This window comes from Manacus candei, unplaced genomic scaffold (assembly GCF_025592945.1).
Source record: "Manacus candei isolate 608988 ecotype Guabito, Panama unplaced genomic scaffold, ASM2559294v1 h1tg000014l, whole genome shotgun sequence".
Classification (NCBI taxonomy): domain Eukaryota; kingdom Metazoa; phylum Chordata; class Aves; order Passeriformes; family Pipridae; genus Manacus; species Manacus candei.
This window is the reverse complement of record NW_026138062.1, coordinates 24,535,209-24,561,019: the sequence shown is the minus strand read 5'-3', so window position 1 is coordinate 24,561,019 and position 25,811 is coordinate 24,535,209. Positions and strand designations below refer to the sequence as shown.

Genomic DNA, 25,811 nt, shown 5'->3' with positions numbered 1-25,811 from the left:
TTATTAACCTTACATATATATTTCTGTTATCTATGCATTAGAAAATCTGTTGCTAACACATGTTCAGAAGGCAGATTCATTATCTGCACTAGCTTGCTTACATTGTTTTAGAGCTATTAGGCCTAAATTTGCCACAGCCTACAGGTGTATACTGAATCCCAAGCTACCCTTTCCAGACATAATTTTAAAACATTGCTTTAAAAGCCCTGGGAGGCCCCTGAGCCATTCTAGCTTGGTTTAATTCTTTTTTTCTGTATAGCACATTTTGTAAGAATGTGCCCCAGAGCAGTAAACAAAATCTATCAACAAAATCCATGGAAATTTGTCCTTCTATTCACCCTTAGACTTGTTTTGACACTTGTTTTATTTTATTATTATTTTTTAAATTACTTTACAAATGGTGAATACAGTTTTGCGTGTTCCCTTACAGTTGGCTGCAGTCATTCTTGGTAATCAGTTACTGGTGTAATAGCTCTTTAATTTTACAGCATATACAGAATTGAAACAATTTATTCATAAATGGGCTCTGGTTTTCATTTAATACTTGAATGCCTCTGAAAGGAGGAAGCTTATAATACTCAATAGAGTCAAGTAAAATTCAAGATTCCTCATTGTATTGGTGCTGTGTTGCAATCTGGACAAACAGAAGTCCTGCTGTCCTTGTCCTGAATATGATCAGCTGTTACCAGATGTCTGAAAAGCCACATGGTGCCTTTACGATGCAGACAAACATCTATGAAAGGGGAGAGGCCACAACGGCATCATCAGTCATCCATTTCAAGCAAATGAATATTCTGCTCATGGTTGCTTGATGTTGCAGTTATAATCACACTGTTGAAAACTTTCCTATGTTAAGCAAAGATTAAATACAGAAAGCTTGTCATTCTGTGAGTCATGTGTGAGTCTAAAGCACGATTACTTTCTGTATTGTTTATCTGTAAACTTGGGCTCTGTTTAGGGCATAGGGTTGAACTGTGATCGTTTCTAGAAGGCAGATTCTCACCATATTTTCTGATTTAATATGCATCCAGATGCTCAATCTTACAGTCTGCTAGGTCAGTAAAAAAAATTTGACTGTCATATGCAGCAGTATGTCATTTTGTATTTTTTGTAAGGATATCGTGAATGTTTTAGGCCAAGCTACAAAAAATTCAACAAAAAGCAATCAGGTAAATATTACATGGCTCTCTGAATATCTATATTACTAAATGAAAGAGGGGGAAGGAGAAATCTTGAGCATAAAATCTGCAAGGCTATACTGATGCCAGGAAACTTAAAACGCATATATCATGGGTATATGCACACAACTGTTAAGCTCACAGTGTTGTAGTGCTAGGAAAGCACATCCCATCATTAAGTTTATGCCAGCCTCAACTCTGCAACAGCGGTTGACCATGATTTGGTCATTCACATGTGCTAAGGACTCTTTGCAATAGGCAGTGCATTATGGCAAGCCTGTTTGGGAGGGTGGGAGAGTTAGGTCGGTGTCTATAACTCATGCCATGCTACTCAGGCTTAGGGACAAAAAACAATCCATGGCATACAATCATGCAGTACATGAAGTGCTGTTGTTCACTCTTCTCAATTGTTATTTTGATCCATATCTCAGGCTTGGTTTGCTCCAGCTAAATCTCTCCAAGAAAAATCTATTCGGTCAATACGAGTTTATAACATCTATTTTCCAGATGATTTCAGGCCCAGGGATTAATCCCTGGCCTGCCTTTATATATTAACTTAAACAGAGCTAAAATGTAATGATGGTAAGCCTTTTCTGAAGTCTACTTCAGGCTTTGTATTATAGGTAGAACTGGAAAAATTTGGAGATACAACATCATCTGTCTTCTGATACATTTGCAAGGTTTTGCCAGAATTCCTTCTGTTAATGGAATGCTCAATACGCACTTCTTTTGTTGTTTACTTGTGACAAGAGGATTAAAAAGGTAGACAAGAATAACACAAACCCATGCCTGCTGTCCTTTCATAGCAGTGAGCTTCGATAGATTTATCCCACATCCACTAAGCCATTTACCCTGAGACAATTCAGGGGAAATTCAATAAAGAAATTGCTCCTGAGTTGTCCAACATCCACCATACCAGATTCAGTAGTCTTAACACAGTACTGTTTTCTGATTGTTGCTTAAGGCATCAAAAAATACACTGAAAAAACACCACAAAATTTCCCATTAAATGACATACATTAGGAGAAAAAAACCCAAACTACAATATAGATTTTTTATGTGAAAGCTTTTTATATACATCAGAAATAAGAAAACCATTACTTTGAGCCATATTCTAACCTCATACTATGGCATCATTACTTAACTTAATCTATATAAACTTAAAAAATATTACCATGCTTAGATTCAAATGAGCTATACAGACTGGATTCACAACCTGCCAGATAAATACATCTGAGGAAGCCAACCAATCAATAAACCAAACCAACCAAACAAAGAAAGCTAGAAGGCATCTGCAGTAGCCATTTCAAGGTCTCCCTTGTTCTTCTGGTGGTAGACTCAGCCTGGGATAGCAGCAGTCTCACTTGTTTTTCCACTTTCCAGATTCAGAAAACAGGTCAGGTGCTTTAAGTTCCATAGTCTGGATATATGTTTCTCTTGTAAGGATGGTTTCAGGTCCATTCATAAATGACAAATTCATTCCTATATTTTAAAAGGAAAGAAATTAAAATTTGAATTTTATTTGTACTAGGTTAAATTTCATGCATCTAATATTAATGCAACATATGAGATAATACTTCCTTCTCTGCAAGTACTGTAATCCTGTAACCTATGATACAATATATCCAGAACTGGTAAAGGCCACAGGCTTTGCCATAAGCTTGCAAGGTCTTAGGACTGCAGTTTGTAAGGATTCCTTTTTCTGAACTTTTCTTGACCTGCCTGCAACTTTGTTTTATTTGGTTTTGCTGTAAGAACAATTATTCTTCTGATCAGGTGGCTGTGGCTAATTTTTTTGCTTATCATTATATGGTACAATCAAAGTTTTATAGATATAGTAGTGACAAATAGTTTTTTTCTATGCAGAATGAGATGTTTATGGATCTAAGATAACAATGTAAAAAATGCAGACCTGGTCTGATAGCAGAATCTTTGAGAAGTGGGGATGCAGCACAGAAAAACACAAGAGTGGGATGATAAAGGCTGGAATACAGAAAGGCAATGCAGACCTCATACTGTAAATAGCTCACCATGTGCAGTTACAGAACTGCATGTCTGGGGTGGGACAAAATTGATTTTAGGGGTAACAAAGAAGAAAGAATGAGTATCTAACATACCTAAAAGCTATCACAGATATTATATTCAGATATTAGATGCAGTTGTAGACCAATAAAGAAAGAGAAAGTTATAAAATCATTTTGGCAAACATATTAAAATTATTCTGAGTTAATCCTGGAGAGAGGAAGAAGAAAACCTCAACATTAACATTAACAATATTTTTCCTGGTGAAAGATTCCTGCTGCTGAAAATTCACCCTACACAAGCACTAGAATGAAATCGATCCTAAGACTCAGAGGAGCAGGGGAAGGGATAACACCAGAAAAAAGCATGAAAGCTGTGTCTATAACTGTTTTAACTGTATCATTGCTATCACAGACTTTTTTTCTGTAGAGAAGCATTATTTCCTCTTCTGTAATAATTTGACCTGAACTAGTAATATTTCCTGTATTAGACTGTTAAAATAACCACTAGACTAACAATAAAGAATTTTTTTTATACAGATGTCATGTTTTCCTCTTTCCCCTTAAACAAGATTTTTAACATAGGTATATTAAGTAAAGTCTGAACTGAAAGGAAAAAGAGTGGTGGTAAAAGCCTTCTAGATTGCTATTGCTCAAATGTTTTTTACTTCCTCTTTCAAAACTGACTAGAGAGAGAAAAGCAATACAGACCATCTTAGTTCCCCAGTTGCAAAAACACTTAGTGACCTCTGAGAAGCCCTGGGGTATCCAAGATATCTGTAAGTTGACAAATACGACATAAAACCTATGCACGATCCATATTCCCTTCTAGTCTGTCAGTAGGAGGCTACTTGGGATAATCTAGGGAATCTCAAATGGCATTAGAGATCTCTGAAAGCTGCTACTAGATCTGACTCAAAGGACACCACTGGAAATTTAAACTTTCTGAGTTCTGAGGGGTTTTCCATATAAAATTTGATACCATCTTATTTTATCTCCAGATCAAATATTAAATTGAAAAAGACTGTATTCTGATGCCACTTCAGACTGAACAAAAACCTGTTGAGGAATACAGAGGTATAGGACAAGCATTTTACTAGGGTGTAATGCTTCTAGCTTCAGTACATGTTAATGACAGGGTTTACTTTCCAATACATGTGACTTATTTTTTGCATGTTTATCTGCCTTCAAGTAAATCATAAAATGTGTTTTGTCATCCTGTATCTTTACGTTTTCTTACGTTGTTTTTGTCTTTTCAGTTGACAGACTAAATGATTTCTTTTCAAATTTTTCCAAAGACAATACTATTTTTGCTAAAACTATTTTTGAAAGTTTTATATTCAAAAACACTTAGCACCTCAAAGAGAAGAAAAAATGGTCTTTATGTGATTTTAACCTGTCACAACTACAAAAATATAAAAGTACTTCTTAAAATTTAAGGCCATGTTTAAATTTCGGGCTATAGGTCTATCACTTATGAGTCTTACTCCTTTATATTATGAGTGACTTAAAAATGTCCCTTCAGCTATAAATTACTGTATTCAAGATTCTAGCATTTTAGCCTGTATTAGTGAATGGTATACATATCCACTGTCCCTTTTCAAACACTTCCCAGTTACATTTATGTACATTTAAAAATTTAAGAGTATATAAAGATTTACATGTCATGGGAGAAATCACCAAATTGATGATATGAACAGCAATGGTGTTTTTCTTAATTGTTCCTTGCTGTATTGCATCCTATCTCTGCAGTTTGCAGTCCATGTCAGTGTTTGAGATGGTATTTTGGAGTAGCTAGATCATTGATCTGTTTTAGTATGGCAGTGTGGCACAGCAACTTGTTATCCAATGACATGTCTAGACTATCTTCCCTACATATTTTCACATTTTGTCTTCATAGTAAACCACTCAAACAAAGAAAAACTAAACCTAGATTGCTTTCTAACCTATTCTAATTTTATTGCTTACTATATATATTGTTGTCTCCTCTAATGTTACATGTGTTTTCACCACAGCACTGATCAGTTTTGATCTTTTTAAGTTTTTTTGTTCTTGCTGCTTATATTTTAAAATTCATTGCTTTTATAAGTAGCTGAGTATCATTAACCTACTAGTTTTAAAGCTTAAAACTTTTTCTGTGTTATTGGAAATTTAAAATTTATTTTTCCTAAAATTTTTTCAAACCAGCTACCTTATTTTCTCATAAGACTCCTGGTAATTTTTCTATGCTCTCTTCAGCCTTCATTATAGAACTAAACTGTGATGAAACTCATTCCTTATTGGATTGAAGAAGGATTTTTCCCATAAGTTAGCCAGCTTGATAAGAGCTTTAATACATTTTCCAAGTGTGTTGTTAGAATAAATGCTTGCACTTTTTGATATGATTCTGATCAAATAATCTTTCTGAAGGATTAAAAGCCAAAAGTCTGTAGAGAGAGAAAAAGTCTGGCAGATGAATCCTCTGACTTGCAAATGTGAAATCTATCTTTTAGTTCTACTTTAATAACTCCCTTCTGACTTTTTCAAAGCTCTATATTTCATTAAAGAAACAGTTCACACAGGTGTGGCTGAATAAACTTTAACAGTCTAAACTAGCAGGAACAGTATAGATGCAAATACACAGAAATTGCACTGAAAGAAATTCTAAGAATCTCAATTAAAATTTGAGAACTTTTTTATGAGTAGTTTATATCTCAACTCCTTGCTTGATGGAACTTGATTTCTTTCAGCAAGACATGTGAATAACTGTAGTATACACCCTTCCCAAACTTAAGTCATTCATACTGAAGATGAGACAAATTTCATCTCAGTAAAACTGACTGTGTTTTATCTATTGTTCCATATTAAAATCTTAATTCAGGTTTTCAAATTAATGCATACTTTCAGCAATGGAACCTATAGGCCCATTGTGTTGATTTTACTTCTCAGTCATCTTGGATATGCTAAACCAGAAAACAAGTCACTTAAATGTCATATGATGAGTATTATCTTGTTGGGCCATTTTTTTTTGCTTCCTATAGTCTTGATTAACAAGTTGATCGGGTCTGAATGCTAATAGGAATGTATTTTTAAGCATCAGATCTGAATGCTAATAATAACATAGCTCTACAAAATGCTTAGCAATATTTACTCATTCATACTTTAAACATAATTTCTTCAGACATGCATTCTAAGAAAGTAAATAGTAGGTATTGTTAAAGGATTTAGAGGGACCAGATTTGCATGCACTGATTTAATTATTTGTTTATTTTAAATATTTTCTGGAAAACATTCACGTAAAATTGATGTTCATGTTCCAATAGTAATTAAAAAAAATGGTCCTGGGCAGAATTAGTTCACCAGATTGGAATCAATGTTACAGTGATTTAGACCTGAGGTAAGCCACTGTAAATTACTTATACCACACTATAAAAAAAAAAACAAACACCACCACCCACAGTTAAATATTTTCCTGTCAGATTTTTGTGATATACATAAAGATAATTCCATGAGTCCTGAAACTGAAAATCCTTGTGAGAATTGGAAACAACTTTGAGTCAGGCAGTTGAATGGTAAACACCAAGTGTGATGGTTTGACCCCGGCCAGCAACTAAGCACTCACTGGCTGCTTGTTCACTTTCCTGACAGTGGTGTGGGGAAGAGAATTGGAGGGGCAAAAGCAAGAAAAGCTCATGGGTCATGATAAAGTTATTTTAGCAAGTGAAGGGAAAAACTGCCCACAATCGAAACAGGTGGTGCAAGGCCAATGACTCTCCACCTCTCACCAGCAGGCCTATGGCCAGGCAGTGTCAAAGCAATGGCTACCTTGGAAAGGATCCCTCTTAGTTTTACTGCTGAGAGTGATGTTTTATACTATAGAATATCTCCTTGGTCAGTTTGGGTCAGCTATTCCAGCTGTGTCCTTTCCCAACCTCTTGCCTGAAGGGGGGCATAATGACAAACAGAAAACCTTGACAACACTGTGCAAGTGTTGCTCAGCATCAGCTAAAACTTCAGTGTGTTGTCAACACTGTTTTGGCCACCAGTCTAAAACATAGCACCATACATGCTGCTATGGATAAAACAAACTCCATTTCATCAAGACACAGTACGTCAGGTTTAAAAAAAAAAAAAAAAAAAGAAAAGGAAAAATGAAAAAGAGGAAAAACAAAAAGAAAAATGGAAAAAGAAAAATGGAAAATGAAAAAGAAAAATAAGAAAATTCAAAACTCTTCAGGTTGGTGTGATAAACTCAAAATGCTTAGGCTTTGCAAAGCCTGAGAAGTTAAAGTAGATTTACATTACAATTAAATGAATGCACACTTTAAAAATTGAAAGATAAGACAAGGATAAAGCATCCTGTCCAGTCGATGCAAATACATTAGTTGCTTGTTTCTTCCTCTCTCCCCCACAGAGTTATCTCTCTATGCAAACACACAACACGCAGATTTACATGGATCTCAGTCACAGCAGCATCTTCTTTTATTACTGATGAAAACTATAATGTGGGAGAGAATAGACAGACTTTGTCATTCACATTTTACATTAGGAAACTCAGATCCTGAGAATCTACAGCACAGATTCACAGATGTTCCTTCACGAGTAAAGATTTAAGTATGTAACCAGTCTGGACAGAAATGACTGCAAAAGATCCCAGGGGAAGCCTGTAACACAGCCAGGGACAACATTCTCTGTTCCTGAGCTACAGACTGAGCTGCAAGATCATACCTGTCTTGTTTTCATACTGTTATAGGGAGAAGATAAAGTTGTTCTCCGTGTCTTTTCCTGGAACCATCTCTTTTTCTGATCAAGATGAATAGCCCAATGGTCTCTTCTGTACAGGTAAGACACCCTCAAGCTATAATAATGCCTCAATTTTTTTCTTGGGATTTTTTTTCCCCCTGAACTTTACAAGGCAAGATGATACCTTCTAATGTGTTAAATGAGTTGTTCACAGTGAAAGACGGAAGGTGCTGCTCACCCAAGAGAAACTAAGAATTGCATGGTACCCTGTGGGATTTGGATCAGACAGTAGTAGCCTGAGCATTATTTCAGTTTGAAAATATTCTTCAGTGGTGTTGCTAAATCCATTTGCTATGTCAGGAGGTGAGGGGCAGGTCAGCAGATCAGACACAGAACATCTTCAGGCAATTTATTAAAAAGGAATTTATTAAAAACCAGTGAAGGGAAGACCACGTTTCGTTTTATTAAACACAAATAGAGGACCTTTACAAGAGGGGAGGAATAGGTTAGCTCCCAAGAGCAGTTTCATGGTCGTATTTGTAAGTATTGTAAGAAAGAGTTTTGATTTTTGAGTGAAAATAAACCTTTCTGAAACTTCAGAAAAGTTTGGGGATTTTCCTGCTTTCTCAGTTTTTCACTATTTCACCCGTATATAGCTTTGGTAGCATTCTATGCCTCATGAGATACTAGAGTTTTTTCTTGTCTTTTAAGAAAGACCTTCTGCTCTGGAAATATGGAGGTCAGGCACGCTGCAGCAGCTGCCACTTTCTCTCTAGTGCATCCCATGCTGCTGAGCTGATGAGACGCAAGCTCCAGTGGCCATACTTGCTTACTCAGCTGATTCGATCCAATAGATATTCAGGCTTACATCAGACTTAAAGGTTTGATCCCTCTGATTTCCATTTTTCTTCCCTTTCCTTAGTCTACATGTTAACAGAACTCCAAAGCCATCCAAGAACATGCTTGCTAACCAGGGATTTCAGTAAATATTCCAGTACCACTTCCAAACAAATTAATGCCGTGCAGCTAGCTAATATTTTGTATGTCCATGATATGGAACAATTACAATTTTTATGTAATTGTATACAAACATACAAAAAACATTTGTATGTTTGAGGATCTGAAGTCAAACATTTTTGACTTAGAAATCTAAAAGAATAATTTTTAAAGAATTCTTTCATGGCTTACCATGTAAACATTCATAATTCGCTTGACTGACAATCATTGGACTCAGTGGCATTTATTGCATATTCAAATGAACAAAATGTCATCACACTTTGTACACTAGAAGTAGAGGTTAGGTGTCACAGCACTGACATACTAATTCTATTACTAGATAAAATACAAGTTTCTGTCAGGTTGAAAGAAGAATGTTGCAAACTACAAAATTCAAATATTTGTGTCATCTGAGGTGAGCAAACCAAAGCCTTTGTCTAGATGTTGGTGGTGTGGTATTGCAGTACTGCCTGTTACATAGGACCTGACTGCTGCTGATATCCATCATCCAGCTGTACTGAAACACCTGCAGAGCCCAACCTAGGGTGCATCTCTTGCCACTAGACAGTAAAGTGATCTGACATGATTGCATAAGAGTTAATATTGATGATTTTATTTTTGATTTTGCTTCATTATATAGCATTTTCTTGAATTTGCGTTAGTGTGTGACTTTGAGTCGGAGTTGGTAGTAATACATGTAGGGAAGAGTAATAAAAGATGGGGAGTTTTGTTTGTTTCCTTGAGGTTTTGTAGTTTGGTTTTGTTTGTCCAGGTAGTGGATCCCAAGGATCTCAGACAACAGTTGAAAGATCATGAATGGAAATTTAACCACTTTCAGGAAAATGGAGGGAAGTAAAAAAAAAAGGAAAGAAAGTACAAAATTGTGAAAGGAAGTTGAAAACACTTAATCTTACAGTTATGAGGATGTGGTAAAAATAATGCTTCTAGGAATAAATATCAGATTTCAACAGAAAAAAGGTTGCAATCTTCCCCCAGACAATCCACTATAAGAAAATAAAAATTTATTGCATATTAAAGTCATATTTGTAACCAAAGTCTAGCCCTGTAAAAATGACCATATGGATTTACTTACATTCAAAATCCAGTTTTACTATTATGTGGATCAAACAAAAAATTGTGCAGCTTGTTAATTTTATAAAGAACATAATGTCTACTCAATTTTGACTAAAAAAACCTTGTGAGTTTCCACAAATAATCACAACTCAAATAGAACTAAAAGTCAATACGACCCAGATTTTAAATAGAATGTCACAGTCGCTGGTTAGCTTAAAAAAAAAAAACCAAAAAACTAAGACATATTTCAACACAGCATAAATATTGCATACGGTAATGTAGTCTGGATTACAAAGTATTTGAAAGATTTCAGATTTCAAATAGTGCACAAACCTGTACAGGATATCTTTCATTCTGCAATAAACTCAGGCATAATATATGTATGCTGACATGTAGCATTGATTTTTTCTTATGTACAGCTGTATTAATTTTTAAAGTTGATGCAGAAAAATGTGCACCTTTCAGAAATATAAGTAAGCAAATGAATAAGATCCTCAACAGAAACCTCCATTAGGAAACTTTTTAAATGGATATAGATATGTAAAGAAAAAAAAATTCTTGCAGTTTTTTAAAATAGTTTTTTTAAAGGATATCACCCTCTCTTATACTTTCATATTTACAGATTTTACATGCACAATCTTGATTTAAAATTTAGCACTTGTTCAAGTTCATTTCTACAAGTGATATTTTATAAATTCAATAGCTGGAAGCAATCAGCTTTTGACGTCATTTTTTTTAAAGAAACAATAAATAAATAAAATAAATAAACAAACAAATTCAACCCTGTAGCAAGCTCATTACATGCAAGTTTAAAACCAGTGTCTACTGTGTATTTTCAATGCATCAAAAGCAACACAACATACATAATGCAAATTATTTAGAGCTATTCATCAGAACATAGGAAATGCAGTAAGGGAATATGCTCATATGTAAACTTACAATGCATAGCAGTCTTCATCTATCTCTCTGGCTCGCCCAACCTGACACCAGACTTTCATCAAGTTCCACAAAACAGCTCAAGTTTTACATCTTGGAAATTTTATTGTCACCGTATATATTGCTGCAGAAATGTATGAAATATCACTTTTACAGTGCGATTCCTAATTGACATTCCCTTTAAAACAGCTACATAAAACATAGGTGAACACAGACTTTCCTCCCAACTGATATCCACTCACTTTAGATCCATTTATTTATTCTGTTAAAGGAATATTTACTCCAGGTCCTTCAAATTTTGTTTAGAAAAGAGAAGGGGTGCCTCATATAATTCATGAAGGAAGCCCACACATTGATAATTGATTGTCTACCTGAGGGAGTGGGTGTTTATTTGGTTAGTTTGGAGGGTTTCGGTTGTTCTGTTGGGTTGTTGTTTTCTCAGACTAATAATCCTATTAAAGAACTTTAGGCAGAGATTAATGACAGTTTGAAAACATCCACCTCATTAAGGTTTCATCAGTTGCTTTTGGAATTAGAAAATGAAATAATGAAAATGTCACCTGTAATTCCACTGACTCTCTTGTTAAGGGGAAAACAACTTCATTTACTAACCAATGTAAATAAATCTACTCGTAATCAGACCAGTGTCCTATTAAGATACAAAAATAAGGCCAGATATCGACAATCTAAGTGAACAGATTTGGTGTTATATACTATCTGTGTCGTGTCTGAACAGCAGTTGATTAAGTTAATGACTAGTAGAGTAAGCTTAGAACTACTTCAGATATTTTATGGCATATTGATTTACTGAAAACACTTGGAGAGAATGCGCAAAATGTCCTGTAGACTTTCTCATATACGAGTGAATTGTCAAACTTAACATGAAAATGGAGTAGCAGTTACGAAGCTGTTTATTTCAGCTGCTATGAGGCTGAATGTATAACAGAAGTGTGACAGCTATATCTCCTCAGCCAGACTGTGAATTTGAGAACTGAAATTCAGTTTTGAAGAAGTGATTCACTGTTACTCATAACAAAAGGTTAAGTTTTGTGACAGTATTTGACAAAGAGTGGGATTAGGTGAAGATGGTAAAAAGGAAGTTTCCCTGTAAATGTACACTATATAAAATAATCTGCAAAACAGAACAAAATTGTCACTCTTTTAAGAAGATGGCTTAAACATGGTAGCCACAGAACACCTTTTCTACAATTAAACTTTGTGCTGATGGCAGTATTTGACTAATTGACTATCTGAACTCTTTTTCCTGGAGACTGTACCCGATTGCTGATCTTGCGAATGAAACTAGAATTAGTATATTTTTACTGTAAGAGATGTCACAAGGTAAAGTATGAAGATGTAAGTTGTCAATGAGTCAGTAGCAGAGTGACATTGCCTACACGCTATTTTGAAATTGCAAAACCAAAATGGTTTTTAAGTAGTTAAATTGTAATAATAATAATAAATAATAATAATACAGAAATAATAACAGTCATAATGATCAGGTTCTGAACATCTACAGCATGAAAAATAAAGTGAAAATCAGCTACTTGTCCAAAAATTATGCCAATAGAGATCTTAAAATTATAAATGAGGAGAGAAAATAAGTCACATCAGAGGGGATTTATTTCCTTGGTTTTTTGCAGCCATGTTTATCTTGCATTATTTAGTTGCCCTAATGTTAACCAACTAATTCTATCAAAGAAAACTTTCAGATGCAGTTTTTAGGCTGTGATAACAAAACATGTACATAATCACTCAGTTTACCAGGAAGAAGTAGAAATATTGATTGATCACCCTTCAACACTTACTGATGTCCTGGTGAAAATATGAAACTTGAAAGCAGAGAAAACTCACTTACTAGGATGGCCTAATGTATTAGCCATTGTCAATGTAAAATCTGAGTCAATTGAAAAAACATGAAGTGCCCATACTTATGTATAAAATAGTCTTTATAAAGAAACAATCTGATTTAAAGGTAGATTTCAATTCTGGACCTAAGTGTTGGACATGCCATAGAATCATGGAATCATTTAGTTTGGAAAAGACCCTTAAGATCATAAAGTCTATTTATTAACCCAACACTGTCAAGTTCACCACTAAACCAAGTCCCTGAGTACCATATTTCCAGGTCTTTTAAATACCTCTAAGAATTGGTGACTCAAGCACTTCCCTGGGCAGCCTGTTGTTGAGGAACATATCTGGTTCAGGTAGCTCAGCTTGCAAGGTGCAGATTGAGCTGCAGATTGAAATGTAGATTGAGCTCTTGATGGGAGCCATGGGCTGCCAACCTGTGGGATAACAAAGGGCACAGCAGGAACTGGGAATCGATAACTGTTTGGATACAACAGAGATGAAGATCAGTGAAGATCAGTGGAGGGACATGGAGAGGAGGGGAGAAGCTGAAGAGTTGGGAGGAAGAGCAAGACTTGTGCACAGATAGACTATGAGGGTGTAAAAGCCCAGGGGTTCCTTGGTTAGGGATCCTCCTTGGAGGTACCAGCTTGGGCTGTTTCTGTGTTACTGTGACATGAATAAATGGCTTAATGGAACAAGATATCTGAGACTCTGTCACGGGAAACCTGGAGTTTAACTGGTAAGGAAACCTGGTCTGACTGTGTGAGTGGGGTGTATGGGGAGTCAAGTTGGGCACTGTCAGCTCACTGGAGCCGGCCCCTGTGAGAGGACTTCAGCCCCAGCAGTGACAGTCTCTGGCCTTGAGAGTGTGACTGACAGAGAATCTCATGAATGGTCAGACTGGGTAGTTTTTTTAACACTTCTAATGCTTCACAACCCTTTTGGTGAAGACTGGCCTTTGCCTGGAAAGGTATTGCCTCTCAAAAGCACACTTTTAGGCTTATTTTTCTTACTTTTTGGTTGTTTGCTTCATGCCAGTGGATAGAATGGCTCAGTTACCATCTCAGCTCATCTATTCGCAACATCACATGTGGACATGACTGACATCACCTCCTCACCCACACCATCCACTGATAACCTCCTCCAGCGATGCAGAAGAGCAGTTATTGTCTATCTCAACCTCTGCAACCAGGCACATGGATTATTTAGGACAAGGTGTCATCAGGACATTGTTTATTTTTATGCCTCATTACTCCTTTTCTATGAGAATGTGATCCATTCCTTACCTCTGGCAGAACACCTGTGTAATTGAAGTAAAATATCCTAAAGCTTTCCTACCTATAACTTTCAGTTAACTATTCTTTAGATAAAGGTCCACGCATGTATTCTTGAGAGACTGTCAACACTGATATATTGGCCAGAATGTTCATTGCTGAGTGGACAAGACATGCTCTTTATTCCAGGAGCTGTGTACAGTTACTTAGGTCCTACCAGCCCAGAAAACAACAGATCAGAAAAGGGGAAAACCACATCCCCATTAACAGACTGGTCATACGGGTGAATGAATATATAGATGATATAATTATTGTTATTATAATCACCTATTAAAATTTTTAACTACACACGGAGAACTATTTTTTCGCTCTAAATCTCATTCTTAGATAACTAATCTAAATGAATTTCCTCAGTAACTCTATCTTCATCATCATCATTGATCTGAGGTGATCTTCCCCTCCAAAAAAACCCCTAAAGAGTACTAATTTGAATGGCATCCCAGATACTGGTGAAGACGATATTATATAATAGTGATATAATTAAGATATTATTTCCAGTGAGTAGTCTTTTACATCTTTTCATTGTGTACTGTACTACCCAGTTTTGATCAGGTAAAAGCTGGTTCAGTAGAGAAAAAACCACTAAGGTAGTTTTAATGTAAGAATTTCTTTTTTCTTCCCCCCCCCCGTAAACGCAGAATTCTTTATAACATTTAAACACATTACCTTGAGGTTTGGTACCCAGTTCAGATACAAGTTTCAAGTCTTGCTAGAAGGATAATATTCACTGGTCTAGCAAACAGAAAGATCCTCATTTTAGTTTGAGGTTATGCTCATCCAGCCTAATCTTCTATGATAGATAAGGCACAGAATTTTCCCTTCTAATACCTGCCTGCTGCTCAGAAACTTGTACTTAGACACACAAAGTCTGTGTAAGAGGAGTTCGTCTTTTCTACCTCTGTTTCTTCTGCTTATCTCAAAACCAGCTTGGTCTAGAAACTTATACATTTATTGCATTTACTAAGCCCAAAGGTGAACTGTGCACAAGGGTATATGCTATGTGGCTAATTTAAAACTATTTGCTAAGGAAAAAGAAATTAACTACTGGATGCTGTGCAAAATCTCTACAAAGATAATGACTTTAATGAAGAGTTCTTAACAGCCTGCAGGATTCAGAATCTCTTCTCTCAATGACACAGCAGATCATGGTAGTATACATGCCCAATTGTTCACTATTTAGCCAGCACACATCCTTATTATTCAGTATTTCTCTCCACTGTGTCCTCACAAAGATGTCTCCCAAGACAGCAACATTTCAAAGGATTTAATAGTTGGTCTCATTGCCTCACTTCCTTAATTCCCTGACTTAGAGCTTTCAAATTTTGGCAAGCACTTTGCCTAAAACTTGCAGAAGTATAAGTACATTGGTTTAGCTGGTTTTGGTCCTGAAGCTTGCAAATTCTTTTTGTAAGGTCTTTAACAATTACTAGAGTAGCAACATCAGTAATAGTAGCAGTTTGCCCTGAGGCATTTATTCAGCAAAGCACTTTTGTATTATTTTCTATATACTTATCTGAATTCATAACAGTACTTGGAGCTTATGTATTTTGTGGAAAGGAACTCACCTTTTTTTTTCCAGTGTTGCATGTTGCAAAAGTGAAAAGTCTCTAAGATGTATTTATTCACATGCACATAGAATCATATCATATCAGAGTAATGGTCGATGTAGTGCACAGTGTAACATGTTGCTCATCTATCTGACCAAGGATGTCTTGAAAGAAAATACAAGGAAACCTGTAATGGAAAAATCTCGCCATGCAGAAATTTTTTCTCATTTCAGGTACATACCTCAAAGCATGAAAGTCTATTCATTTTAAAAGTAACCATGCATTTTCTCATGGTTCATGTAAAAAGCTGGTTTTGCCAGTTCATCCTGCCTATTATACTGTTTTTTTTCTTTGACTGAGAGCATTTTGTGTAAATGTTTATTCCTGAATTATGCTGAATGTATTTCGTCTTCTGAGTTAAAAACAATGTATTGCTGATCAATTTAAACAAGAATTAGAAAAACAGGTATAATTTTCTTTACAAATATCTGTATTTCAAGTGTAATCTGAGTATTACTGCTTTTATTGATTTCTGTAAAGTTTTAAATACTAGTCCAAACTAGTATACACTAGGTACACTGTGAGAAGTAAATACTTAAACCTTAGTCTTGGTTATGCAATTTTGGTTCTGATTTGCACCTCAAAATTCAATTATAGTGAAGATTTACCCCACCTGAAAGGGTTCATTTATTGCAAATAAATGTGCAAATAAGTTGAGCACCATTATTCTAAATTCTTTTGCATTAGTGAAAAGAAGTAGGTATCTTATATCTAGATCTTAGGTATGCTGAACCAACTCTCAAAAGTATTTCTGCCCAGTGACAAAAGAGAAACCAAAATGACGGGGCTCCTTAATTAAGCTTTCAGTTAGATGTCAGAACTTAGATGTTTTTGTGCAGTGCCTTTGTTTCCCATGCCGAAATCCAGTATCTTCTGATTCAAGGAAATTGAATTAATGATAAATTCTGGATCCTATATTAAAAAATTACAAATATACTAATCTATGCATGTAAATGGTCTCACACACCTTGCCAAATAGTTGGGTTTAAGACACATCCAGGTCTCCTGTAAAAGGATTTCATAGGTTTGTTAGTTTATGTTGCTCTTTAACATTAAGTACACTGTTTGTGTTTAGAAGCCACATCCAGAGGTTGAGAGGTTCTGATTTCCTTAAAAACCCCTGATCAATGCCACATCCTGGGACAGGTATCCTAAAAATCTCGTGTCTGTACAATCAAGCTGTGTGCCTTAGCCCACAAGATCCCAGATTCGTGTCAGTCATGTCCATATGGGCTTACCTATTTGTGGGTGATGTCTTTTCACAGATTGCATAGATTATTGAACAACAGGGATTTGGTGGTTATTTCTGGTTCTGAGTCCAACAATGGTGAGGGTCCCACCTCCCCATCGTCATCCATCAGGTGAACTGATTTGGTCTTGTATTTCCTCTTTTGGACAGGGGCGACTTCTAGTGGCTTAGGTTGACCTTCTGGCTTAACTTCAACCTGAGTTGCCATGGTGTCTGTTATTTTATTGCCTTTCATTTTCTCAATATAGTGCTGTACCATACTGAGCAGCATTTGGTAGGCAGCGGCCAGGCCCTAGCATGTTGCAGTAAGCTGTCCCTCTCTGGAGCTGCCACAGCATTTTCCCTTCACAAATCTTATCACTTTAACAGGTTCCTGAAGTTGTTCAGGGGTGAACTTCAAGACCACTGGAGAAGTGCTCCAAAAACTGGCCCATGTCCTCCCACATTCCATGGTGCTCAGAATTATCCACCCCTGGGGTGGGTCTCTGGACAATTACCTGTCTCTAGGCAGGGTAGAGAACATCATAACAGAACTAGCACCAAGATTACACTATTCTGAGTATCTAGAGGGAATCCTATATTCTCAAAAGCTGTGTTAGCAGATCCAAAGGAACAGAAAGGAGTGAAATTCTGGGAAAAGCCATCTTCCCCTGTTCCTCCTACAGAATGAGTGCCATTATCAACAAAACTCCAGAGATAACACCCCAGGCCCAGGGCAAAAACAAGAGACAAAATAGTGGAGGCTCCTGCGCTGAACCATTCAGCTCAGGAGAACAAAGAAAACAATATGGTCCTACGCCCTCCCTGCAGCCAGAACACAATGGAAAGATAAGGAAAAGCAAAACCTGGAAAACTATTTTGTCTGAGATGAGTTATGCTTACAGAAAATGCTGACTGGCAGTGGATGCAGTTATCACAGTCCTTAACAGCTTGCCGTGGTCCTGGGTGGCAAGAAGAAACAACAAAGCAGCTACTCCCGACTTTGCTACAGTCCCAGTGAGGAGAAGCAGTTACGGGTGGTAACTGGGACTCCTGGAACAGCTTTGACCTGCAGCAAAGCCCTCTTTCCAACTCCTCATGCCAGCTGGGAGAGTGGCCTCTTCTGATGTCATGATGGAATGAATATTCATCACTTTAGCTCCATCCCCTGACTTGTAACCGTAATAAGATGCTAACACAAACCCCTGTATTTTGTATGAACAAGTGAATTTCTTACTTGTGTGTATAAATCATCTTCCTGTCCATCAGTTTAAACTGATGAGGCTGTTTCTGAAGAAGTTGGACACATTTCTGTCTTTATCTGGCTGAAGGCTGTTGCTAGGCAAGATGTTGTAAGACTTGGCCTTCCTTTGAGATGTTGAGCTACTGACAGTCCTCTTAACACCACGAGTACCACACAGCCTCAAACAGCAGAGTATGCTGGTTCTCTTTCTGTCATGTCTTGCATCTTACTGCAAATTACTTAGAGATATAATCACTATCCAGTCATTTTACAGATACACTAAATACACATGCATACTTTTCCACCCTTTTCCATTTACTACTAGGTTTTGTCCTGTTTCTAAATATGTCAGAATGGGGGATTTACAATTGAAAGAGAAAATGAAACAAAACTTTCTTCCTTTTCCAAGAATGTCTGAAATTTGATACATGTTTATTTCAGATGAAGGAAAGGGTTTTTCTCAGATGAAGAGAAAATGTTTCTGTATGGCGTCCATCCCAGGGGTTCAGAAAAAAATATCTCTTTTGCCTTTTTGTTCAGACAGAGCAGAAGCTATACCTGAAAGAACAGAGAATGAAAAAGATCCCTATACAGGTCATTCACTTAAGATTATATTTGTGGGTCCCTTCCAACTCAGAATATTCTGTGGGATATGCAGATGGATCTACAATTTTTGTACTTCTACTTGTTTCTATGTTATCTTTTTTTATACTTTACTATCAGAATCTCTCACTTACTGAAAATTGAAGGTGATATAGCCAGCATAACTATTCTGAACATAATTTGAATTTCCATTGACCACAGTTCTATTTTTGTTTGTGCATAACTTACAACATTTAGCCTAGGATCCAGGGCTCTTTAATGTCACATGCTAACAAGAAAGAGTTATTTCTCAGTATGAAGTGATTTGATGGAAATTAACATGTGATTATGTTGAAATGTGCTAGTGAGTCGTATGAGTCAAAATGCTTGTTTTTCACATACATTTGGTTCTGTAAAGGTTTCAGGCAAAAGTTGATGAGGTCTGCACTAAAGTGTGCAGCTAGACAGACATATTAATAATGTTGCTAGACAATCAATAAGAATAAATAATGATGTGTGATAATAACAGTAATAACAACAGACATTTATAGTTGGCTCAGAACAAAACCTGGAATATTCCTTTCAAATTTTGTGGATTACTAGCTCTGATATCAGATTTGGACCTTCTTGTGTTCTTGTCCTCATGGGTTAACACCTAGTTTTTCTAATAAGGCAGCGTAATACACAGACGTAATAACTTGCTCATATGTAATGCTGTGATAACATATTTATTGAAGTGTCTCAACATAATTTTTTACATAGTCATTAAGAATTTCTCAAATACATCTATGAAAAAAATAAGAAGATAAGTTTCATCTTAGACACGTAATGAGAACTGGCGGACTCTTCCTTTCTTTCTTTCCTTTTTTCTTTCTTTCTTTCTTTCTTTTTCTTTCTTTCCTTCTTTCTTTCTTTCTTTCTTTCTTTCTTTCTTTCTTTCTTTTCTTTCTCTTTCTGTATTCTGAATATGATAATTAACAGACTTAGAAATAAATTTCTAATTTAAGCTGAATTTCCTTATGCTCCAAGCCTCTGTTAATACCAAAAAGTTCAGATATCTCATTCTTATGAAAATATTTTAAGAAATAAAGTAAAGTATAAATGCATTTAGACTGAAATGCATCCATATGGATGACAACAACTGTAAAATGAATAGATCTACTTTTGTCAACAATCTTACAATTTCTATTCATGAATAACTTATGCTCCATTTATGCTCAATTCCTGCCTAAGTTCCACTGGAAAGTTATACAACACACCTTTTGCATATAAATTCTGCTAGCAAAAACCCATACATAGTCCAGAGCTGAAAAAAATGATACTTGCAGGTACCCAAATATTCATGAGCAGCCTGTTTCATCTGACAACTGAAAAGCTAAGTCAAGTGTGTGGTGCTCAGACTGGTGACCCTCCGATGCCTTTCACTGGACTGGCTGTACTTTATTAGTATTCAGCATCTATTGTAACTTGGAAGAACAATAACGTTAAACTAGAAAAAAGGAAAATATGCTATTCCTTAATTGTGCTATGGCCTTCTTATGGGAATGGTAAATATTAACTACAATCTTTACATCATTAACAGTAATTCTAACTAACTAAAAGCCTTGTTAATGTTTTTTATCTATCATAGGAAATAGCTGAAGAAAGAAATAGAAATGAGAAGAGGAAGAAAAGAAAAAAGAAAACCTGCAAACTGCCAAGGAATGACAAGAACACAGATAGCAGAGAAACACTTATGGCTAGTTGTGCAGAGACAGTGAGGTGAAGGGAAGAAAAAAGTTGCAACAAAGAAATCAACAAACAGAAACACTCACAGCCAAAATCCTAATATGCAAATAGAAATAAAAAGAATAATGCTTTCCTGTACTAAATAACAGCTACCAACATTGCAATTCACTTTCAGAAATCAGACAGGTTTATCATCATAACAGTTTGCTGCTATACATGCTGAACTTTGGGCTCAGTTTTTTCCCAAGAACTGAATATGGTGATGCTATTCCTAATACTGTTTATTTTTCTATTAACAACTTTTTGTTCATGTTTAATATAGGAAGCTGTTGTGTGCAACCACATTTTAAGAATATTTTTCTAACCATTTTCTGAGAGTAAAAAGAATAATTTTTTTTTTGGTAGAATTAATAATGTATATTTTACCCTAACAATTTTCACACTGAAATGAAATGTGTAAAACTGTATTTCTGTCTGATATTACATAGTATGTTGTGTTTTGCATGACACTTAATTGCACTGTATTCTTTACAACACAGAAATGCTACCAATTGTTTAAATAGAAAATATTATCTAGTTATTTTTGTAGGAAAGGAATTAGTGTATACCAGTGAAACCGGTAACTTTGCAGTAAAATCAATGTCATTTTTTCCTAACACGTATTTGTATTACTCATAAATGCATCATTCATGATTGCTTAAAAGAACCCACAACTGTAATCATCTTTATCATAAGTTAACAAGAAAAAAACATCGGAATCTCACATTCAGACCTTACTCTCCTTCTTTCAGAGCAATGTCTTAAGGTTGTAAGGAAAAAACCAAAATCACATAAAAATCTCACAAAACAGATGCCAGTCTTGGGAAAGTGGGTAGAAACCTATATATTAAACAGGAAGCTGCTGAAGACCGAGGCTGAGCTGAGCTGGGCTGAGCTTGATTGGGTTGGCAGAGATGCTCCTGGGACCCCATACTTTTAGCTGGTTTTTTGTGGATGGATAATTTACAGAAGCTTTTGCGTAGCCTAAGCTGTATAAAGTTGCCAGATCTGTACCACTGATAAAGAAACTGTGCTGATTTTGACTGTGATAGAGTTAATTTTGTTCACAGTAGGTACTATGGAGCTGTGGTTTGGATTTGTGCTGCCAACGGGGTGACAGGACTTGAGGAAACATCATGAAGTTGAGTTTGGGGTGGTTAAGGTTAGATATCAGGAAAAGCTTTTTCATCCAGAGGGTGGTTGAGCACTGGAACAGGCTCCCCAGGGAAGTGGTCACAGGACTAAATCTACCTGAGTTCAAGAAGCATTTGGACAATATTTTCAGGCATGTGGTAGGATTCTTGGGGTGTCCTGTGCAGGGCCAGGACTTGGCCTCAATGATCCTGATGGGTCCCTTCCAACTCAGCATATTTTATGATTCTATTATAACATAAGGATATTTTTTTTTGTTTCTGTGTAGTGCTTACATAGTGCCAAGGCCTCTTCTGCCTCTTACCAGTGAGGAGTCAGGAGGTGCACAAGAAGTTGGGAGGGGGCACAGTCAGGACAGCTGACCCTCAACCGACCAAAGGGATATCCCATAACATATGGCATGATGCATTTCAAACTTGAAGGGGAAGAAGGACAAAGCAGGGAATGTTCAAAGTGATGGTATTTGTCTTCCCCTGCCACTGTTACTTGTGATAGAGTCCTTCTTTCCTGAAGATGGCTGAACACCTGTCTGTCCATGAGAAGTGGTGAATTACTTCATTGGTTTGCTTGCCTTGCACATGTAGCTTTTGCTTTACCTATCAAACTGTCTATACCTTAACCCACGAGTCTTCTCACTTTTCTGATTCTCTTCCCCACCCTACCCAGAGGGACGGAGTGAGTGGCTGTGTGGTGATTAGTTACTATCTGGGGTTAAACCATGACAGAAATGCATGTGTTTTTTAATATCTTGGGACTTCTTTGAAGCAAGGACAGGATTTTCAGTACTTTTAGGAAGTCTTTGTGATACTGAGATTTAAGTTATTGTGTTTGCTCAAATTTGTGTATATGTAATAACTAAATTTGAGTGCACATACTTTTAACCGTTTTAGTCAAAGTGGATCAAGGTAAAGTTTGTACTAGTATAAAGATAGCCACAGGCTTGTCTCTTTTTCCTAATACCAGGTAGGCTATGTCATTTTAATATTATGACATGGTAAAACAGAGAATTCACATACAAAGAAGTCATATTTCAGATCCCATTTAAGTTGTAAAAAGATGGATTTTCATTACCCATAAAAATAGTAAAAGTTTAAAAAATTATCAACAATACCTAAACAGTATTAACTGAATTCACACAAGTTTGAGTGTAAGCAACAGTTTAATTATGCCTATGAGGAAATTTTTTAGTTTTATAAAGCTATATTTATTGTCATTAATCTTTTTTTCAAAGCAGAGAAGTACATTTCTCATGCAGTTCATTGTTATATGTATTGATAAGATATGGCAAATGAAGATGTTGCCTCATTTTCTACTTTTATGCCCCTATCACTGCAATTTTTAGATTTCTGATGGGAAACTCAGAGCATGGATTAACTGGAATGATAATTTAGCTCATGCTAAGGTAATATTTTCATCGTTTGAAATAAGTTTTTAGAAAGAGTTTTTTTTCTGGAATAGATGCAGTAGAAAAAAACAAACAAACAAACAAACAAACCATTCTTGTAGAGAAAAATCCAAAGTAATTTTTTGCACAATAAAAAATTCTAAATTCCTATAAAATAATGTGATGAATTACTGCAGAAATAGCATTTAAAATGCTGATTCTTTGGATTGAAATTTTGTCATTTAAAAAGATCATAGTCTATTGTCAAATTTTTTTATCAATTTCTTTCTGCTTTGGGGACTTCAACTCTTCGAAATATGCAAAAGGCAACAATTTAAAAAGCTTTACCTTTATGTATGGAAGGTATGGAAACAAAGTATTTTAGTACTGCTAATAAGAATTATAGGGTTTTCAAAAAAGAAGAAAAAACCCACATAGGAACCCTCAAAAGGAAAAGATAGATTTCATGGGGCATCTGTTTAGCCTGCTCTAGTTAAAAACAGCATTCATCTGTAAAACATCAATCTGTCAGGCACATTACTAATATAATTTTTATGACAACATAACATATTGTGAAGATATGATCCTTTTCAATTTTCTTCAACCCTATTCAGCAGACTGTCCTATTCACAGATCCTCTTTCAAATGACAATTTTTTGGTGAAAAACTAAAATCCCTACACCAGTAATTTAGGTTTACCCGTATCTTTGCTTTATATTTGCAATTACCATTCAAGAAAATAATCTCCCCCATAATTCTACAAAACTACCCAAATCCCAGTGTGGCCCAGATGTAGCATGCACTATAGGGGACTATATCAGCCTCGGAATTTCTGTGCTGCTGCTACCTGTAGAAATTTAGATTGCAGCATGCAGAACATAGTGGATTAATGAGAATATTTAAGCTACATATGTATATACATATGATTTAGTACAGGCAGGAAAAAGAAAATAATCTAAAATGCCTTTTATTTCACTAAAAATTTAATTGTATTTGCATGCATGCAGCCCACCACATTTATTCAATAATCTCAGTATTAATTAGAGCAAAGTCAACTTTTTTGCAGTATGTATATGTGCCCAGGTAACAAAAAATTTAGTTTACTATTTTTTTCCTACTAGGATTCCTGCTTCATGTCTCTATTATTTTCTTCAAATCACTCACTCACTTGATTCTTGGCACTCCTCTGTCTTTCCAGAATGTCTTCATATCTGAAAGTATAAAATTTTACCATGAAAAAAGATGCAAGAAACTTCCATTAATAGAAAGGCAGCCAAGCTTGCCTCTTCTGTGTTTCTACCAATAGTGGTAACTTACTTTGGTGCTTAAATCTGGTGAGGATTTTATGGTAACATCTACTCAGGAAACAACCGTACTGGTATCCTTGTCAACTTAGTTGCCTTAGTCAGCTTTCCATCTTGTCCTGCTCATGTAAACTTGGCAGCTCTAAGTGCCACAGCAGAATTCCATAACTTTATTGAAAATCTCCTTTTCCAGTGAGCCAAGCCTGCCTTTCCATGGCATAATGGAGCAGCATGAGCAGAAATCAAGCATTTGTGCCTTCAGATTGGGGTGTCTTAAACAGTTCTGCTCCGTCTCTTATTTTCTTCCACTTTCCTTTTGTAACACTGTAAAATGATGCTCATTGCTTAGTCAAAGGATTATTCCTCTCAAACTGAGTCTAGATTTCTTTCTCTGGTTTCACTAAGAATTTTGTCTTGTAAAAAAAACAGAGAGGGATTTTTTCTGTCTTGCCTTTGAGATACTCTGCCTATACTGTGAGTTCATTCATGGCAAAGAGTAATAATGCCGTTAAGAAGAACAAATAATTCTGCTCTAAAGTTTATTACATTCAGGTAGCATTATAGAAATAGCTCTTCTGAGGAAAAGTGGGGGGTAATGAATATTAAAGAAATTAAAATCATCAAAAAGAAAAATCTACATTTTAACTTCAGTTATCTCTCATTTTTACCTGGACTGTTAGCAGACTGAGAATCTCAATAATTTCTAGCATCTTTGCTCTTAATTTTCATTTTTCTCTCCTCTCCTCACAAACAATCAGAGTTGGTAGATTTACCTATTTCTATTTTAATGATTTTTAAAAAGCATCAAAGGAAAATTTGGAATAAAAAAAATCTGTTGTTTCATTGCTGTTGTAGGTTGACCTCACCAGCTGCCAGATGCCCAGCTGCTCTCCCACTCCCAATCTTCAACAGAGAGAGAAAATAAGATGAGAGAGGACTGAGATAAAAACAGGGAAAATTCTTATCAGCTACCATCATGGACAAAACAGACTCAACCTGGTAATTTACCTCAAAAAGGTAATTTAATCTATTGCCAATTAAAATAAATTTGGATAGTGAGAAACAAAGATAAAAACTAAAAATATCTTCCTCCACCTTCCCTTCTTCCCATGCTCAACTTCACTACTTAATTTGTGATTCCTCTATCTCCTTCCCTCAAGAAAAAAAAAAAAAAGGCTAAGAAATAGAAAGCAAACAAGCATGCTGGTGGTTAATTATCCTAGTGGACTTTAATCGTTTGCATTGAGTCCGTGAATTAATTTGAATGTTATTCCTGTGAAATACTGCATTGTCAAGACCGCTTGTTTGGAAACCAGACACTTCCACAGGTATTTCTAAACTACATATGGTTCATATAGTTCCCAGTTCTGGCTTCAGTTCTTCTTCTTTCCCTTAGAATGCATGTTAAAAAAAAAATAGTGATGTGCAG

General features: G+C 35.8%; 1 long non-coding RNA gene across 1 annotated transcript in view; it reads right to left on the bottom strand.

Annotated features, from left to right (window-relative positions):
• Nucleotides 1-560: 560 nt before the first annotated feature.
• LOC127467208 (uncharacterized) overlaps nucleotides 561-25,811 on the bottom strand; it is a 40,508-nt gene continuing 15,257 nt past the window's right edge. The window contains exons 2-3 of the long non-coding RNA XR_007903008.1: nucleotides 24,247-24,289; nucleotides 561-2,660 (exon numbers count right to left, since the gene is read on the bottom strand). This is a non-coding gene — a long non-coding RNA (uncharacterized LOC127467208). The remainder of the gene's footprint in view (nucleotides 2,661-24,246; nucleotides 24,290-25,811) is intronic.